Genomic DNA, 16708 nt, shown 5'->3' on the forward strand with positions numbered 1-16708 from the left:
CATCTCTGGTTCCGGAAGCACCTCAAAACCTTCCTCTTTGCCTCTGCTTTCTCTCTCCCCCTCCCCTGCTAATTCTTGCTGAAACTGCACTGTATCTGCAACTGGGCCACTCTTACCGATCCTGGGCCCTGCCACTCTCGACTTGCACTGCCTACCTGGCAATCCCTGCACTGCGGGACTGTCTCTGTATCCCGACAGCCCCCACCTCCCAACACTTGTCTGCACTTACCTTGCACTTGCCACCAGCTGGCCCTCTTTATTTTTATTCTACTTACCTTGTACTGCACTTCCCCCTTCCCCTTGCACCTTCTCCCTTCCCCCTACCCCTGCACTTGCGTGATCTGAATGACACCTGGCCTAGTAGGATCGTTGTCTGTCCCCCCCCCCCCCCCCCTCGCTGCCTCGTCGCACCTTGAAACACTTGTATAGGCGCGCTACAAATGCCATATCATATCTTCCTGTCTTGAGCAGATCTCAAATTCTATAAGCTCCTCGAGACTCCTTTTCACCTTCCCTCGCTAACCCTGTGTCCAGACCCCACACCCCCTGCTCACTTCGAGCACTTGCCTTTGGGTGTTGACTGCTTTCTCAAGCCCGTGTTTTGGAGGGGGTCCCACTTTACCAAGTGATATCTACCAGGCTGTTTGCAACTGACTCCCTTGCACTTCCCCATTGGAACTCAACACTCACTGCAGCCCCCATCTCTCTGCACTTGCACGTTCTGAATGCTCACACGGACTAGTAGAACTTCTTGTCTTTTCTCATGTTCCCTCTCAGTTGCTCTGGGCAAATTCCTTGATTTATGGAAGCTCCTTACAAATGCACAGTAAATGAAATGGTGGTAGGCTACTTAGCTCCATCATTGTTTTTTTGGCTACCTGATGCTGGCCAGGAAATGTACATGGCTGTCAGCCTGTATCAGACCAGAACTAGGGTGCAGACTTGTGGTCTGTGGGGAGTTAGGTGGCAGGTGTATCCCTTTTTTAGTTGAATGGTGGTTCAGTCCTTGAGTGAGTTGGTTGCAGAGATTATTCCATTCGTAATCTGGCTTTATGTAGTTCAATGCATAGTGAATTTTTGCATTCATATTGTACCTTTACGGCCCCATGGTGTTTCAATGCGCATCAAGACAAAATGAACAAATCCTAGTGCTGTAACATGAAGGGGTGGGGGAGGGACACTGCAGGGACAACTAAGTAAAGTGCAAATATGACTCTGAATGAGGTCCTTTGTGATATGTATTTGGGTATGAGAGGCTCCCATGAGGTGAGTCGACTGCTAGGTCTTGAAGACAGGCCAGCCAAAAGTGACCGTGGTTTCTTTTTTTGGGATGTATAGGTTCAATTACCTTGTAAATGGCCATATTTCTTCGCAAGTAACAGGTGGCATTGTGGTTCTCGGTACTGTCTTGCCCGGTAGGGGTGTAAATGGCTTTATTCTACATGGTGTTAGGAGGAGAGGCTGCCATGATTAAAGCGAAAGGATTGCAGGACTACCAAAAGGTGGCCTGCTGTGCCTAGGCTTTTAAATGGTTTGAAGGACGGTTGGTAGCTTGCAGAATATCCATGATGTGGGGGGAAACGAGAGGCTGGTCTGTTCTCTGGCTACTAGTAGTGCATATGAGCCCACACTAACGCTCATGGGGTGCTTGTTTGCTTCGGGAAGATGGGAATAACTAGTTACTAGACTAATGCAGTGAACTTTTGACTCCTCAGGAAATGTTGCTGGTCCTACTAGACTGGAGCCCAAGAGACTGCATAAACAATTGGGTGAGTTGGCATTCTTAGTAATTGTATCATAAACCTGGTTTGTATGATGATAATAACTTGAACTCTCTCACTGACAAAGATGAAACGCAATTAACTGACAATCCTGATTTCTTATGTTTTGCTGCTGGATAAGATGACACCTATTACAGTTTCTTTTAATTTTCCATAGCTGCTGATGAAGCGACGCTAATGGTTATGAAGATTTCCGGAAGATTCATCTTGGGGAAACTAGCCTGGAAAATTGATACATTATCTGTAAAACGTGATTAAAATAATTTGAACAATGGAGTGGTCTTAATTGTCTAGCATCTTTAACGAAACACCACTGATGTGCTCACTTTACCTCCCATGGTGCCACTTGCCATTATAAGCTTTTAGCACAGCGCGATGTTCAGGCCACTCAACCATGGAGTGGGTTTTGACGCTAGACATTTAGTTTGTGGGATACTGCAACCTATAATGGTTAGAACTGGTTACATTTCAGCACAAGTATTTAGTCATGCACAGAAGTGGACAATGAGCTGTACAAGTTGCATGTATTTGTGAAATAGGGAGGATTTGATTGTGGTTCCCCCCCCCCCGAACAGGGTATTGCCAAGGAGCTTGGATTGTGGCCACTTTTTCCAGATAACTGGTATGTGGCACAACTCCTGCTGTGGCTTTCTACTTGCACCCCCTATCTTCGGCCAGTAGAAGTGCATGGCTAACCTTTGTGTGGTTGTCTTGATGCCAAGGGGACATGCACCAGCTGCAAGAGGAAGGGTCTTGGATGAATGGGAACAGCCATCTTCCTATGCATCAGTTGACTATTTAACACAACCTACATTGCTCAGCACACAAGTCCCTGGGGCAGTGCACTGCTGGCTGCAGCTACACAAGCTGCGCTGACATCGCAATCATTAATTCCAACTTTTTAATGTTTGACTTTACGCCAGTGCAACATTCATATTCATACATCACCATGCAGTCAGCGTGAGCAATTCAGTTGCTGGTCATATAGTGTGGAAGAAATTGATACTATGAAATGCAGTTTTAGGGGTTGTTCAGGGGATGGCGGTTTGAGATGGTAGAAATACAGTGGGGGCCCCAGTGAAACTTGGGCAAACTAACATCAAAAATGGAAGTGTTGCGAAATTCAAGTAGAGGGCCTGGGGTATGTAGGGCACTGCTGTTTGAGCTCCTTGTCTTCCCATTTTGAAGCGGGTGGGGTCCACCTATCTGATAAAGGCAACAATGTTTTCCTAACGGCTTTATTGGGCAAGCTAAAGAGGGCAGGTTTCAGATGAATTCAATGGTGTGTATGGTAAGCTGTAATTGTCTAGTAAATTTGAAGGAGAAGCAAGGTCCTAGGGTTTGGGGGCATTGATGGCAGCGTCAGCCACCATCAAAGCGTGGCGGAGTATAGGGGCAGTCCTAGCCAATGAGGTACTTCACGCTGCAGCGGCTTGGGATTGGCCGGGCTCGAGCCGATCCCTCGACGGGCACTGACTCCCTTCCTTAGGGCTTTAGGCCAACAATCATCCTGGTCAGTGCCCCTGATTGCTGCTGGCTGTGCCAGTGTAGCTGGAATAACCAGCAGTTTTGTCAGTTTGGCCAGAGGCTAAAGTGGTGACATGGTTCACCCGTATCTGACTGTTTGTAATGTGGCTGGGACCGTCCCAAGTTGTCTTGTTCCAAAATAAACTGTGACCTTGTGTTTTTCCAAAGAACTTTAATACAGTTGTCTGTGTATTCATTTAATCATTTCATTGTGTTATGAGAATGACCTAAGGAGGTGGGGGTGTCCAATGGGGATCTCCCCGCTAAGATGGCAGAATAAGTGATGGTGTACACCAATGTGGTGAGAAGATGGGAGGGGTAGGAGAGGCAGCACAGTTTCTGATGCTAAAGCTGCTGATCTTATGTGGAGGGAATTTACCTTTTTGACGGTAAGGGGCTGATCCCTTTTTTTTCTTTTGTCCTTCCAAAGGAAGCGGTTGCAAAAATACTTATCACGCTGACCAAATGGGATTCGTTACAGGGTGAAGACTGTCATTGACTTCTGGCAGGAAAACCTGTTTTGCTGAGTGCCCCAAAAGGGCGTAGTGCACAGGCAACCATTGTTTGACGTAGCCTGTGCCCTCGCCTGATTGAAGTATCTTGTCTGCTTGAAAACCACTTTGGGCTGTGCTCCCACCCTACTGATTGACTTTACACCTATCACTCATTTAGACTACTATGCCAGTGGATCAGGTTCAGAACTGTACTTTAACCTGAAGCACTGTGCCTCTTTCAGCTTTAGCTAAAAATGTGAACTTGGTGGTGTGCAATGGCTGCATTGTGTTCTTTTCGCCTTAGCTAAAATCTAACTTGATTTGGCTGTGATTCCATTTTTAAAATGTCTTCATGCTGAGTGCACAACTCTTGCACTAACGTATGTCTGCTATTCAGACATCCTGCATTAACAGCCTACTTTGTCCTCAGCCCCCCACCCACTCTTTCCTTCAGTACACCGTGTTTTTGCGCCACACCCCATCTGCTTGTCTGGTAAGTGTCCTCGCTGCAGCTAGCCATGACTCCATATCTTCTCGAACTGCTTCTCCATTTCCTTTCCCTCTCGATCACTAAATCTGGCTGGAAGAAACTTAAGGACATGACTTGGCTCCAAGCCTTCCTTTTGCAACACCTGTTTCACGGCTTCCACCAGAGACTCTCAGACCTTTGTTGTGGCCTCACCTGACCAACAGACTGAGTACATGGTCGCCTTTCTCATCGCTTCTCCCAATAATGGGGTACCCAGTGCGGGGTCCTCTTTGGCTTTTTCGCCATTTCCAAGGTCATATCAGAATTGCACCATGGTTCAGGGTCCTAATCTTCTTTCATGCTTCTGCTTTGCAAACCTTACTTCTCCCGATGCACATGTGCCCTTGCCTCACTGTCCAAGCTCCCTTGTCGGCATTGGCACTTCTGCCCTCCTCCACCCTCCCTCTGCCTCTCTTGCCACCACAGTTCAAAGATGGCATGCTGGTCCATATTGTTACACTTAACTCTTGCTCTGCTGTCAAACACTAGCTGACATCTGCAATAGCCTTGAACACATGGCTCTAGATGTGCTCGACCTTAGAACAGGATGGAGTGGCGCTGATCTTCTCAAAATGGATACCTGTGTCCATCACTAATCCTCCCGTGATTAGTCTGCAGGCTTCCACTCGCCTAAATTTTCTATCCTTATGGCATCCTTCTATTGTCCGCCAGGACAGTCGCATTCTTCCTCGGAATGGGTTGCCCTGGCCTCCAACTCCTGCTGGGCGGTCTCAAAATCCATCTGGACTCAACTGATGCTCAGTACTTTTCTGCAACCTTTTTCTCTCCTACCTTCTGGCTGCACGCACACAGCCGGCCTCTCTTTGGGTGATCTTATATCTATCCCTCTCTTGGGCAGACCACTCTTGCATCAGTGCGGCCACTGTTTCAAAGTCACCAGACCCATGAAGAGTTGACAGCAGCTGACTTTACCTCCACCTACTCTGCCCCCTGCTGCAGCTGACACAGGCCCTTGCTAACTTTCTGTCTCCCTTCACCCTTGATACTGTTGCTGCTGTCATGCGGGTCCGACTGAAACCTTGCAAAAAGTGCAACTCTTGGTATGACTGTTCTGGCTGCTCCTAAATGTAGGTGTAGGGAACCTGCGATAAATAAAAATGAGTTGAATTACCCTCTTGACTGGCCTGCCACCTCAAAGGCAATTTTGACTCTCCCACCGAGAGGCTTATTCAAGCGTGCATCTCTGCTGCATCAAACGCGGCTGAACTTCAGTCTGGAAGGGATTCGCTAATCCTGCAGCATCCTCTTCCATCACCCACCCAGGACCTTTGCTTTGCCCTGGCTGCACACTTAACAGCAAAAACCACCTCCCACCAATGGAGCCTCCCTTGGCTCCTCCACCACTTCTCAATCCCATCACACCCCATGAGGTTGCCAGACAAGTCTGATTTATGATGGCCTCATCCAAACAGGTGGACCTCCTGCCCCTCCAAAACCATAAGGACACATTGACTAGCTTCAGCCATGACTGATTTCAGTAACCTCTTATGCCACTGGAGTTTCCTCAGTGTCTCTACAGCACTCAATTGTACACCCTCTGCTTAAATACTCTGCCGGTCCCCATTCCGGCTAACTGTCTCATCTCCACCCCTTTCCTGTGCAAACTCTGGGAGAAGTTGGCTTTCTCCCAGCTCACCCTCCCCATTGAATCTGCTGGTTGCCTCCACATCACTCTGGCGTTAAAGCATCAAGAGGCACGGAAACTTCTCTTCTAAAGACCTGCTCTCAAATCTTGATGCACTCCCTCTGTCCTTTTCGACCTCTCCTCTGCCATGGTAAATCTCAACATCCTGATCACACGTCTGACACCCTGGAAATCACAGGTCATCCTTCATTTCTGAACACCCATCCTAAGTAACTTTATCACTCAACCTGTGGCTTTTCCCCAGGGTTCTAACCTGTCCCCGTGGTTCAATGTCCATGGCTGCCCTGGCACATGATTGCCATTTTCTCCTCACTTCCAGTGTCGAGCCAATGAGCTGCAACTCTCGGCCTACCCTCGGCCACCTCTACCTCGCTCATATCTGACTCTGCTATTCAGTCATGCTGTGCAGCAAACAAATAATGCTTCAACACTAGTGGTATTGATATTGTATGCATTGGGACTCGTGCTTTTCCACTCTGGCTGGCCTTCCTTGGCCCTGCACACACCTGTGAGGCAAAACCTTGGTCATTTTTGAATTCATGATCCTTCTCCACTCGCGTCTCTAAAGTCCAACAAGCAGCTGCACCTCCTCAGGGTTACTCGTCCTTTTTTCTCTTCCCCCCTCCCCCAAGCACACTGGCCAAGCCCTGCTTCTCAAGACTAGACTACTACAGCCTCTAAACATCCCTGCCGCTGTTTTTCGCCCTTTGCAACTTATCCTTGGCCTCAAGCCCAGGGACTGCATCTCTGGCGCTGAAATCCCTTCACTGGTTACCTGTGGCTGTAAGGATCAAGATCCTCTGTATAGTCTGCAAGGCTTTCGGTGGCCTTTGACCTACCCATCTGCAACAATGCCTACCTAAATACTGTCCTTCCTGAGCCCTCATCTACCTCCAACCTTGCTTGAGCTGGTTCTCAAGCAGATTTTGGGGGGAGATTTTCATCCTCAGCAGGAGCCTCCCCTGGAACAGTCTCCCTGCCGCCCTCCCGTCTTGAGCCTGACATCTGGATGTTCCTTTTCTCCTCTCCACCCTAAGCTCTATGATCTGCCCCTCTTCCTTTTTTACTATACACTCTTACTCTACCTGTACAGACTTGTACCGCAAAGAAATTCAAGGGCTCGGAATGACTTTTTCTCTGTTGGGCGTAAAAGGCCAAAAGTGGACTTCGTTGTCTGTCTCATTTTCAGACTGTCTAGATAAGATTGAGTGTAAGCTCTGAGCACGAAGCACTCTTGTTTTGCTAAGGTAAACTGCAGGAGAGTCAAGTAAAATATATGTAATTTAAGAAATGAGGAAAGTACATCTGAGACTGCAAAGAGACCTGAGCTGATGCACATTCTTGCCTGAACAATTTAATGTTGCAAGACAACACTGGCGGATCTGAAAAGGGAAGTGGGCGAGGTGAGTTGGTAGGACTGAAGGGGGGTGGGGGAGTGCAAAGCAGTGATGCACTGTTGGCAGCTTCAGTCCGGTAACACTATTTGCTGAGCTTGGGTGTGGTTTTTTGGTTGGTAGCAGTCGTGTTCTGGTTGCAGTGAAGTTTGTGCAGTTTGGTGTGCTTTACGAGGTGTATATAGAAGGGTGGGTTGGTTAGCGGCATCACTAGATGTGATGCCTGCTAAATTCTTTCTAGTTGTGGCACATGACTATCTCAATTTTCTAAATGTGGCACAGGCTAATCACAAATCCTCTTACATGATGCAGGCGAATGGTCACAATTTTTAAGTCATGCAAGCTACTACTCAGTTTTTTCTGGAGTGGCTAGCAGTTTAGGATACAGTTCATGTAGATGTGAGATGGCTAGGCAATACAGTTGACGGGTTAGTGGTCATATATGGGTCAACAGTTGCTATAGAGCTGTACATCATGTAGGCTTCAAGCTAATGGGTCGTGTGGAAGAGGTAGCAGAGGTGGGCAGTTTAGTGGCGTGTAGTATTGCTGTGCCCCTATCTCCCTCTACAATATTTTCACAAAGCCCCTTTTCGATGATCGAGACGGTCTAGGTATCACATAAGCACTATGCAGATGATACACAGATCCTCATCCCGTTGACGGGAGATTATGAAAAGGATTTGGCCTTTGTGAACAGAATCTACCTCATCATCCAGGCATGGATGGCTTCCCACGGACTATGCCTGAATGAGGACAAAACCGAACTCCTCATCCTAGGTACCCTTTCCAACATCAAAAAATTAGGCCCCATCTATAATTACTTCATAATTGACAATAACATTACTGTGGCTAAAGTAGTTAAAACACGCAGTTTCTACTTGGATTCTACGCTCCCCTTTGGCAGACAAGTGAGTGCCAAGGCCTCAGCCACCTCATACACCTGCAAGTTAATTTGAGCAGCCAAGCCCTTCCTCTCACCCAATAACTGCGTCACCCTAGCAAGGGCACTAATCCTGTGAAAGTTAGACTACTGCAACGCCCTCTACATGGGCAGTAACAAACACATTACCGCCAAAATACAGACACTTTAAAATAATGCCCTGAGAGCCGCCCTAAACGTCCCCAAAAGTGCCCACATATCAGACCTTAGGAGATCTAACAACTGGCTCTCCACAAAAGACAAAATTCTCCTTAAAACAGCATCTCACACACATGTATCAACCTCGCAGCACCGCAATATCTCATAGACAGATTCACCAGACATGCAGCCTCTCGCCCCTTAAGGAAAGCCAACTCCAACCTGTTAATACCCAGATTCAAGCTCACTAAATCGGGTGGGAGCAGCTTCGCTGTTAAAGCAGCTCAATACTGGAACGCTCTACCCTCTGCTCTAAGAGATCGCCCCTACCGACAATTCAGATCCAATCGGATTCAATGGTTAAAAGAACATGATACCCAACCTCCCCCTACTGACACCTGGGATTGTATGTTTATCTTGTATATCTGCTTTGCTTTATTCATATGTCTATTTTCTGAATATACATCTGCGAGTCTGACTACACATGCCTACAGCCTTGTAACCACAGCTGTACCTCCATATTTAAATATGTAACCTGTAACCTAAACTGAACAACCCTCTTTTTGCCTTTGCGCCCGATTACCCCCGGGTCTGGTGCGCTATACAAATAATAAAACAAACGAGAAGCAGAGGGAGAAAGTGCGACAGCAAAAGATGGAGACCAGTTGGAGGCGGGGACAGGGAATTGCAAGCTTATACAGGGTTCGAAATTACTGGGAGCTTGGGAACCATTTAGCTCTGGCTTATATTCTAGTAGAGCCTGGTTAACGTGAAACTGTTACTAGGAGCTACTTTTGGCTCCACGGGCCAACTGGTGCCTCACAAACATGTCATTATAAATTTTCAGTGTTAAAATGTAAGCCAAGAATTGGAACACCACCATTCATTATAATGGATTGGGAATGAAGTGCAGAAACTTGGTGTGCATCTCATGTGGTGGTTAGATTTGCAGTGTGCGGTCTACTCGCACCTGATTAACCACAGATGTGCCCAGTGAGGTGGTGGAATTCCCAGACCTAGAAACTGGTCTGGTGTAGTTTATACTTGGTCTAGTGGCGCTTGCTTGCGGGTGATACTCCTACGAAGAAGTGAGATTGCATTCAACATTAGGGCTTGCAGATTAGATCATGAAATTCTACAGGCCTAGCACCCATTAAGCTTTCTATGGGTGTCATTGTTATTTGGAGATTTCGTAGACGCACGTTTCTACCCTGGTTCAAAGAGCCTTGTTGAGGTTGGTGCTCGGAAATTTTACCTTTCCAATATTGGGTGTAGGAAAAAAATCTTGCAATAACATAATGGAGCCCAGCACAATTTTGAGTGGTCTTGTGTTTGTAGTGCTTCCTGCCATGTTACTATATAGCTAAAGTAAGGAGGTGCATGCAGCAGTGGTGGGTGTGGGTTGAGTAGGAGGGTTGTTGGTGAGAATTCTCATAAATGGCTGATTTCCCTTAACCTAATGAGTTCCTCAGCAGCTTTGCTGGATTTCTAGGATTTATTTTTTCACCTGGTAAGAGTGTGAGCCTTCCCCCCCCCCCCCCCCCCCACTCTTGCATGTGTTTTACCATTTTGTGTTCTTGGGCTCTGGAGCCTCACCTACTCCATGAGCACCACTGTGTTACACAGCACCTTCAGTGCAGTGACACAGGGTTGTCTTTGAGACTTCCCACTGGCTCCATTTTTCTGGGGCTGACTACTGTCCCCCAGAAACATGTAAAATTGCCATTAACCTTATATAGTCGCTTTAAACCACAGACCCAGTATGCCCCATCTTACATTCAGTATTGGAAAGGGTTAACTTATCATTTTTGTCTGTGCCTCTTGGAGCCTTGTTTCGCTTCTTAACAGTAAGACTTGGCTGGTGGCAGTGGTAACTACCTTAACTTCTCTACCGCGATTATCTTATATAAACGTATGTTTTAGGCTATTATATTAGCCTCGAACATAAACTTGTTTGACCAAATGCATTTTATTTTGGTTCTGGCTGGGTTTATTCACCATTTTCTTTTTCTCGTGTTTTTCTCTGCGCACCAAACCGGGGATGATTAATTTGTTTGCTGTTTCGCAGGCTTCTGCACAGAAGCCCTCCTTAAGGCGCCTGAAAGTCTAGGTAGGCAGGATGTGAGAGGGGTTTTCGGACCCCTGCTCTGGGTTCCCTTGGTAACCCAAGTCGCACTCCTGTTTCGCTAACGGGGCTGCCCTTGCCAGGACAGCCACCCTGCTATGATTGACAACCAGGCTGTATGAATAGGGGAAAACTGCATAAAAAAGCAGGTCTCTGGGACTGGAATGGCAGTCGCCACTGGAACGAAAGAACCAACGAGGAAGTGGAGTGCCATTTTGCTCTCACTTCATTTTGTGAGCTTAACTTGGCTGGAATTTAAGGGACGTGGTATGGTGTTTTTATGATTTTATTTCTTGCTTAAAATAATGAAATGTTATACAGCTGAGTAAATATTCTTTTACTTAGAAACCTTGACTCAGTGTTTGCCTGAATCATAGTAATTGCTGTCCTTTGTAACTATTTGATACTGCTCACTTACTCTAGATAAGTCTGGCTGGTCTGCTAATGCTACCACTTTAACTGAGTAGTACAGGCTTGTACCAAAGGTGAAATTGTACTGTCACTTGTAGTCTTGTGTGTGTTGTTCCCAAAGGGTACTGCATAGAATTCTGCCTAACAAGGGTTGGACACATTCCAGAGTGGTAACAATTACATGCACATGTATAATAACCACCTGTTTAAAAGTTTATCCTGATTTCAGAATTGGGGTGCTTTTAAATGAGCAGTCCACTAAGTGAACCCCATGCAACTGTGGGGAGGTGGAGCTCATTGCATGTGGTTTTTTCTGACTGCAAAGATATGAACTGATCTTTTACTTGCAATCGATTTGTCGAACGGGGATAGCGTTTTAAATTTGGATCTTTCACAGCGGGAGGCAGTCATGGTGAAATGCACCTGTATGGTTGCTGGGAGTCTGTATAATATGAGTGTTCGAGCAATACTGATGTTCTCAAAGGCTGCTGGCCAGTTCAGTTTGTACAACGGCTCAGCCCCCTGGATGCGCATGTTACCACATGTACTGGGCAAAGGAGCAGTAGGCTGAGGGGGTGTGCTGGAAAGAGGTGCAGAGTGAGCAGGTGGGGGAATGGGGCAATTGAGTAATGTCTGCATGGAGGACTAGGCAGCTGGAGTTGGGAGTGCAAGTTGTGGCTTGGCAATGTTATGATGTGAGTGCATGACTGGCAGAACTTGTGGTATTAGGCAGAATCTGGTGCAGTTCCCTTAGGGAGCACTACAGAAGATTAGGACTACATGTGATGGCAACAAATCCCCTTTGGTACAGTCTGTACCACAAAGATTTAGTTGGTAGATGTGGCTGAGCAGTCACTTATCTCAAGAGCGAGATGAGCAGTATTCGGGGTTTACACAATAGGCCTACAGTACTATGTAACAAGGAAACACCGACCAAAGCTTTGTATTAAAAAGTAGATAAATGTGTTTTACGAAGTGTATAAAATATATATCGGTCATCAAGCAAGTTAAATTAAGTCAAAGGAAAAATATACACTCCCAAGTTAAATTGTAGACCAAGTGAACCAGAGTGAAAACTGAGCAAAACGGAACAGTGAAAACTACACACAAGGGATCCTCTAACAATTCCTCACAAGGGAGGCAAAGCACAAGTTATATAGAAATAGGTTCTTACACACCCTAGCAACACTTCCCATAAGTTTGAACAGGTTTAGGCAAGGCAGTACTTTAGCATAAAAAATAATTAAATGAAAACTGAGCAAAATGGCACTTCACAAGTTTTAAAAAGGGGGAGAAAAAGGTGGTTATAAGAAGGTGCACCAACACAGTTCTAGTTGAGAAGCAATCTAAAGAAGGCAGTTCTAACAAATTTAGCCAGAGTCAGTTGTACAGGGCAAGGGCCCAGGAGCAAAATGTTCTTGTACCTGCAGTCAAGTCTTTGGTTAACGATTTGAAAAGGCAGGTGCAGATAAGACTATGTAAAGAGGGGCGGCCGACCCAACAGGTAGGTAAAGGATTTAAAACACCTTTAGCACTACCACGCAGACAGGGCGGCCTGGCAGAACAATGTACCTTTAAAATGAAGTGGCTCCTGCGGTGGCAGTTGTTCCTGCTAGTTCCTGCAATTCGGGGGATCCAGCAGAGGAAGAGAGGCTCTCGTCATGGGGAAAGGTTCGAGTTACTGCACTACCCAGGGATGAAACCAGCCGCGGTGCTGCCCGACGAATAAAAGGTACGCTCCTTTAAATCGCGGTCCGGGTGGACGGGTGCCTGGCTATCTGGCCTCCTGTACAGGGTACAGGAGATTCGACCAAGGCAGGTCCAGGAAGGCGATTGGCAAACTGATTGGCCCCACCAGCACAAGGGAAGAAGGCTCTTGCAGATGAAGATCTTCTCTTGTCGTGTGGAGTAAAGTGGTGAGACGCTGCAGCAGGGCTTCACCGGTGGTGCAGTCGTTGCATATGTCTTTGGCTTCTCTCCTCTTCCTCCCCCCTGCCACCCCCCTCCACCCACCCCAGACTCAGTGGCACCGAAAAGGAGGGCTTCTTGGCAGGCGCCTGCCAAAAGGATTAACCAAAGATCCCCGACCTGGGTTAGGAGTTTAGAGAGACACAAAAGAATTTATATAAAAGTTCTGGGAAATAAAACCTACCAGAGTAAAGTTAATATAAAAATAAACTGGCGGTATGTTAGAGGCTGTCAGAAAATGTGGTAGCCTCGAACAATGGGAAAATCCCAAAGGGAAATATTCACAGTCGAATATTTACTATAGTAACCACTGCCACCAGCCAGAAACTTTAGAGAGGGACTGTACGGTACCCTCTTAAAAATTAACATGGGGGGCGGGAGGGGAACTATTAACCCTTTCCAGTACCACCATAGTAAGATGGGTTGTACTGGTTTAGTTCATAAAAATTGACTAGTAAAGTCAATTTGGACTTTACATGCCCTGGGAGACGAGTCAGTCTAAGGGTATGGCGTCTGAGGGTTGCTACGACACCCCGGTGTCGCTGCACTGAGGGTGCTGTGTAACACATGAGTAAAGATGGTTCCTATGGGGTTGAGAAAATCCCATAGACATTAAACCCAAAAATAGCCTAGAACACATAGCAAAAAATGCCTAAGAGTGGGGAAAGAGTTGTCACTCTTAGCAGGTAAAAAGAAACAAACCCTTCAAATCCAGCAAAGCTGCTGGGGACACTCTAGGTAAGGGAAATTAGCCGTAGAATGAGAATTCTCCCTAACACTGTTCAGTTGTGATGGGGAAATTGATGAGTAAGGTGGGCGTGTGAGTGCCTGAGATTGGCTACCACATGGGTAATATTGTCACTGTTGCTACTTATGAGCAATAATTACTGATCAAGAAGGAAGGCCCCTCGACCTTTATCACTGGTCCTCCCAGGGCAGCCCTCTGCCCGGCAGCCCCCAGCGGCTAAGGGCCCCAAGGCCAAGGGCGGCTCCAACAGAGGCGGCTCCAAGATGTGTCTGCAGGTGTCCGCAGGGGAATCCAATGAAGCCAGCAACTAACAGACACCACCAAAAACCGTGAGTGTGGTGTGGGTGGGGAGTAGAGCAATCACTCCACTCCTGAAAGCCCATGCCACTCTATCTTACATCCAAATAACATAGACTGCCATAATGTTTGCATGTCCACTCCTAGATGGAATTGTGAAAGTTAGCATGTCCACACTTAGATGGAATTGTGAAAGTTAGCATGTCCACACTTAGATGGAATTGGAAAAGTTAGCATGTCCACACTTAGATGGAATTGTGAAAGTTAGCATGTCCACTCTTAGATGGAATTGTGAATATTAGCATGTCCACCCTTAGATGGAATTGTGAAAGTTAGCATGTCCACTCTTGGATGGAATTGTGAATATTTGCATGCCCACACTTAGATGGAATTGCGAAAGTTAGCATGCCCACACTTAGATGGAATTGTGAATATTCGCATGCCCACACTTAGATGGAATTGCGAAAGTTAGCATGCCCACACTTGGATGGAATTGTGAATATTCGCATGCCCACACTTAGATGGAATTGTGAAAGTTAGCATGTCCACTCTTGGATGGAATTGTGAATATTAGCATATCCACCCTTAGATGGAATTGTGAATATTCGCATGCCAACACTTGGATGGAATTGTGAAAGTTAGCATGTCCACACTTGGATGGAATTGTGAATATTCGCATGCCCACACTTAGATGGAACTGTGAAAGTTAGCATGCCCACTCTTAGATGGAATTGTGAATATTATCATGCCCACACTTAGTTAAAACTTTGAAAGTTAGCATGTCCACTCTTAGATGGAATTGTGAATATTAGCATGTCCACTCTTAGATGGAATTGTGAATATTAGCATGCCCACACTTGGTTAGAACTGTGAAAGTTAGCATGTCCACTCTTAGATGGAATTGTGAATATTAGCATGTCCACTCCTAGATGGAATTGTGAATATTAGCATGCCCACACTTAGGTAGAACTGTGAAAATTAGCATGTCCACTCTTAGATGGAATTGTGAAAGATTGCATGTCCACTCTTAGATGGAGTTGTGAGAGTTAACATGTCCGCTCTTAGATGGAATTATGAATATCAGCATGCCCACACTTAGATAGAACTGTCAATAGTGAATTTAGAAGTATACCCAATTGCCTCCCTGTGAAAAGGGAATTAGAAGTGTACCCAACAGCCTTTCTGTGAAAGTTAAATTTAGACGTGTACCCACTCTGTGAAAGTTGAATTTAGAATTGCATTTATAAGTTGCATTTAGAAGTGTGCCCAATAGCCTCTCTGTGGAAAGTTGCATTTAGAAGTACATTTAGAAAGTTGAATTGAAAGTGCATTTAGAAGCAGCATTTAGAAGTGTACCCAACAGCCTCTCTGTGAAAGTGAATTTAGAAGTGTACCCAATAGCCTCGCTGTGGAAAGTGAATTTAGAAGCATACCGAATATCCTCTCCGTGAAAGTGAATTTAGAAGTGTACCCAACAGCCTCTCTGTGAAAAGTTGAATTTAGAAGTGTACCCACTCTGTGGTAAGTTGAATATAGAATTGCATTTAAAAGTGTGCCCAATAGCCTGTCTGTGGAAAGTTTAATTTTAGAAGTACATTTAGAAAGTTGAATTTAGGTGTGTCCAATAGTCTCTCTGTGATTCTAGAAATGTGCCCAACAACCCCGCTGAATTTAGAAGTGTGCCCTGTAGCCTCTCTGTGAATTAAGAAGTACGCCCAAGAGCCTCCCGTGGAAAGTTGAATATAGAAGTGTACCCCATGTAACCCATCATATCTCACCAACACGCTTACTCTCTCCTTACATCACCACTCAAATAGAACACAGAGATACTATGACACAATTCGGTATAACTGTTCTCATATCAACATTTGCCGCTCACCCCACATCACTCTAAGTAATCACTGCTGGTTACGCACCCCCCAGCGAGGCGTTCTCCTCAGGCCTAACGCAGCCACATCCGATCTGGATAAATCCTGCCAGAACGAACACATACCCTGACCTCTCAACCACCACACCTACCGCTAGAAAGCAGCTATTACACCGATACTGCACGAGCTGTACACATACCCGGTGCTCACACGCACCTTTTTGACTCTCTCTACTCTCTCTACTGATATGAACTTCGGTTCCCAAGGGCGTTCAACCTACCAGCGCCTTCAGACCATACCAATGGTATATAAGGCGCTATATAAGTGCAAAATAACATAACATAACATAACATCTAGACATGCACATTAATAAGCCAAACACACATTTCTGTCAAGCCAGGGACTTCTGGGACGCTTCCTTTTAGTTACAAACGGTGCAGGTAATGACTGCCTGCAACCTGGACACCCTCCAGTCTAATGTGCCTGAAATGCTGCATTATCCTGAAGTGTCTGTAGAATGGCCCCATGGCTAGACCTGGAAGATACTTGCTGAGTAACCAGGTGAGGATGTCTATTGAAGACTGCTTGGAACCAAAGCAGCAGATCGCTACTGTATTCCCCTCCCCTCTTACAAGCCTTGAGGATCACTTAGCAGTGATATAATTGATGGAAGTGATGTAATCGGTGTGCTGAGGTGTTGCACGATGGAAGGCTCAGGTTTTGTAGAATTCAATCTCTATTTTCTCCAGCATTGGAACTGACATGGATTCATGTGCTCATGAATATTCCCAGTCATCAGGCTTGGAATCCTCAGTAAAAGTT

The sequence above is a fragment of the Ambystoma mexicanum genome, chromosome 1q (genome assembly GCF_040938575.1).
Source record: "Ambystoma mexicanum isolate Mex_15411 chromosome 1q, UKY_AmexF1_1, whole genome shotgun sequence".
NCBI classification, from domain to species: Eukaryota; Metazoa; Chordata; class Amphibia; order Caudata; family Ambystomatidae; genus Ambystoma; species Ambystoma mexicanum.